The following is a 4,677-nucleotide window of genomic DNA, read 5'->3' on the forward strand; positions in this document are numbered from 1 at the left end:
GAAAAAAAGTAACATTTTATCCTTAATGAAATGACAATTTTACCCTATTATTCAATTTTGATAAGATAAATTTAAAAATAACATTGGTTTAATAAATTAAATTAAAATAATTTATCAACTAAGTACAATATGTTTTAAAACACCTAATGACTAGTTCGGTCAACTAGTTGACTAAATATGACCACATAACTAAATTATTATTTTTAAAATTTATAAATAAAGAAATAAATAATGCTTAAATAATTATTGTTGGCTTCCTATTTTATTCAGGATCAATTTGGCCAAAAATTACATATCTCCTTAATAATTAAGCCTAAGGGCGTGTTTGAATATATAACATTTAAATAGGGTCCCCCTCGAGCAATGTTTCAGAATGCAATTTTTGGGTTTGGAGCACTTTGAAACTTCAATATTGTGTTCTAGGGTTCTTTCTCTACCTTATTAGTTTGAATTGGGTATTATTTTTGTTTTATTAGAGTTTTTAGTTAAAGATAAAGATTAAGGATTGCCCAAATACCCTTGTTGGGACAAAAAGGAAAGTTCCTTTGTTCTAAAAGGGCATATTGGTAAAAAAGGGATTTAAGAAACACTTAGCTCCCTTCTCTTTATAAAAAGAAAGTTAAGGCTCCTATAAAAGAGACGATTACACGTTGAAACAAAGGAAAATGGGGCTCAAAGAAGCATTCAAAGGACTCATATGTTGGATTGAAGGAGAGACATATGTTCAATATGGGGCCACATGCTCAAGGAGATCAAGAGAAAAGATTATATTAGCATACCGAAGGAAAGGGTATCATATTATGTCTTGTGTTTACTTAACTCCATTGGATTTTCTTGGCCTTTTGGTTCTTAGAGGAGGAACAAGGTACAATTTTTTTACTCTTCTTTGGATGATCTTAAATATTTTTTTATGAATAGTGGTGATTTGTTATATGTTTAGGTGCTTTTATCTTTTATTTCATGTTAGCATCAAGTATAACACCATGAACTTTTCATGTTTTTTGTTAAAATCATGATTTTTTTATGAATGATGGATGCTGGATTGGGTGTTTAGCCTTCTTTTTATTCACTTTTGTTATCCTTGTCTCTATTTTGGTTGTTGGTTTTTAATTGCTAATCTGTGTAAACTATAAAAGGGGGAAAGAATGAGAGTAGCTTGAAAGAAAGGGAAAGGTCACCTCTCTCATTATCAATAACAAACGAGTCGTGGTCTTTGCCAGAACACGGGGTGTCATGGTATTTGCAGCAATAAGGGAGGGAAGTCCTAGCAAGGCAAACAAAGAGACTCACATGGGAAAATAGAAAAGGGGGGGGCGGAGAGAGAGAGAGAGAGAGAGTCACATGGGCTATTTTTTGAGTTATAGAGGTCCAGATTAGGTCAGACTAATCATAGGGATGTTCTAATGGTCATTCATGGCGGCATGAGTGACCTAAACTGTAATGACCTCAAAATCTTAATATAAAATGAAACATAATAAATAGAAAAGTCAGCCCGAACCCGTGGGTAACGGGGACACTTGTCAATAACAACGGAAACCTAAGCAACAGTAAACATAAATCACATTCTCAAAATCATAGAATACATAATACCAGAGTCTACTGTAATTCCATAATACTGTGTTTATATACAATCTCCAAAAGTACCAAAACAAACCTAGGATCATACAACAAAAATCTCCTGATCCTAGTATAAGACTTACCCTCCTACGGGGCAGCTCGATAAACTCAACAGCAGCCACAACCAGCCGGTCTCTTAGGGTCTCCTAAAAAATTAATTAAATTTGAGGGTGAGGCATTTCTCAGTAAGGGAAAATAAACTAAATACATTTGTGTGGCAACATAAATATTTATTGTAATTATACATACTTAGTACATTTTATATAGCTAAAAACATACACCATAACATGGTGGAATAATCATATACTTTCATATTTTCTAATAATTTATACTTATCAAGAAATGTATGTTATAGCTAATAATACTGAAAACACACTCAAGATGAATAGTTAGCTGATGTCATGTATTACCCCCCATGACGGGTTATGCAGCCCGAAAGCGAGACCCAACAATGGCTGGCCGACCACTGCTGAGTCAAAAATGTATATAAGTACAATGGGTTCACCACACCTTGGTCCGGACTGCTAGGTGGACGTTCACACTCTACACTGAAAGCCACATCGACTATCCATCTCCCACCCCCTCGTGGGGTGGTTAGCACTAATTTGATCATAGATATCTGATCTATAAGCTACGGTACCGTGCTCTTGAACTGAACTAAACTAACATCCAGGTTCTGATAACATATAATACATGAAATTATAACATTTTTCATCATTTCATAAATACGGCCTCGGGCCGAAAATTATTTCATAAACACGGTCTCGCGCCGAACATTTCATAAATACGGCCTCGTGCCGAAATCATTCCATATATATATACGGCCTCGCGCCAAAATCATTTCATATATATATACGGCCTCGTGCCGAAATCATTTCATATATGTATATATATATATATATATATATATAGCTGTTGACCTTTTAGGTCACGCCTGGTTTTGATTATGACAAATACTTATTGTGTCTAATGGGTATTTGAAGTTATGTGCAGGAAATCAAATTGGCAAATCAGAATGCACAAAGAGAAAGTGAAATTGAAGACCTAATTTATATTTGTATTGTATTTCATATTTATATGCAAAAAGGTCTATAATAGTAAATAAGGATTGATTTGTAATAAGCTCACACACATCACATGCATGATCTAATAGGTAAGCTCAAACAAACCATAAACTAAAAGTGACCGTAGAAAGACCTTAGGGTTTACCTTTCGGTCGACCGACACTGGACTTTTTCAGTGTCTTTAATTGGACATAAATGACCTTAGGACACATACCATTGCACCTATGATTTTAGGCACTTGAATAGGGTTTGTGTGATTCAAAACAGGATCAAAATGCACACATTGTGCACTTTCGGTTGACCGACCTTGGCAGTTCATTCTGCCCCGGTCGACTGAAACAGGCCTGAGTCAACAGTTGACTAAGGTCCTATTCAACCGAACCAGTGTAGTTCAAAACCTCCCGGTCGACCGAAACTCCCTAAGGTCAATAAATTGACCATCTAGTCGACCGAGCCAATTTTGTATTGCAACTACCTGGTCAACCAAGGGTCCTCACGAGAAATCCCAACTGTCTGGTCGACTGAACCATTCAGTTCAAAATGGCCTGGTCGACCGAACCTCGATAAAATGGAAAATCGCCCTTTGGACAGGCACTTTCGATCGACCATATCTCCAGTTCAAAAGTGTCATTGTTGACCGAACCATATGAACTTCGATCGACCGAAGTGGTTCTGGTCGACCAGACCTCTCGGGTTACCCTAATTTTTACCACGGTTAAATATTTTTTAAACAGGGTTAAAATATTTGAAATGTCATTAAACTTTCCTAATAATTCCTAATAGGTCCCCAACGGTCATAATTCATGGGGTGTATGTATATACCCCTTCATTTGGGAAAATTAGTAACTTGATTAACAAACTAAAATCCAAAATTTTCTCTCAAGCAAAATATATCCTACTACTCATACTCTTTCTAAAACCACTCAAACTTACCTCCTTCATTTTTCTGTATCATCTGTAAGTGTATTGAGTGATAGTATTTAGAGGTTTGCTCTCTCATTTGTTGAGTATTTGAATCGATTTTTTACGAGAGCATAACCTAAGTATTCTTAGGAGGCTTTGCTAATAAGCCTACCCTAAGAAGACTTGTGTTAAACTTCCGAGTGTTGCATTCTCGTTGCAATAACTTAGGAAGTTTGTATTTGTTTTTGGCTTGCAAAAACATTTTCAAACTTACTCAAATATCTTGTGAAATCTGCATTGATATATTTGTGAAAAGATATTTGTATTTGTTACATTAATCTTTGTGACAATATTTATTCAAGTATATATCATTTGTTGAATACAAAGATTACATAGCTTTTACAAACCAAGCATATACACTATATTCATGATTGAGACATCCTATCAATTGACATACTTGGAACTCGCTTGATATTCTGTGTGAACACGTTTGATTGAATATTTTGAGATACACAGATTGTTATTGACACTCTCACGTACTCACTACACTGATAGAAAATATATTTGAGAGTTGAATTATTTAGACCACACTGAGCTTACATACTAAATCATTATGGTGTATGTGATTGAACGCATTTGGGCACAAATCTACTTTATGTGAAAGCACTTTTATATTGTACCATTTGATTGTAAATCTGAGTGATTCCAGGGGTGGCCTGAGGGGGCGGTAATCCAACCCAGTAAGGATTGTTGTAAAGGTTGAGGTCAGCCCTGTGCTAATTGACCTGGTTTGTATAGGTGCCGCTCCACCCAGTTAAGTGAGCAAGTTATAATGGTAATCCTTATGCTTGTTAGCCAAGGCAGGGACGTAGGCAATTGGCCGAACCTCGATAACATTTCTATATATCACTTTTACTTTACTGCTTTACTTTACTGCTTTCTGGTGCATGTTGTTTTGATTAAAATTGTTTTACTTAATTTCTGGCATATTTACTTTACTTGCACTAGATTGTTCTTAAGGTTGTGAGCATACTGGTGTTAGGTGATTGACCTAGAGTTTAAATTTAAAAATACCAATTCATCCCCCTTCTTG

This window comes from Malania oleifera, chromosome 6, assembly GCF_029873635.1.
Source record: "Malania oleifera isolate guangnan ecotype guangnan chromosome 6, ASM2987363v1, whole genome shotgun sequence".
Lineage (NCBI taxonomy): Eukaryota > Viridiplantae > Streptophyta > Magnoliopsida > Santalales > Ximeniaceae > Malania > Malania oleifera.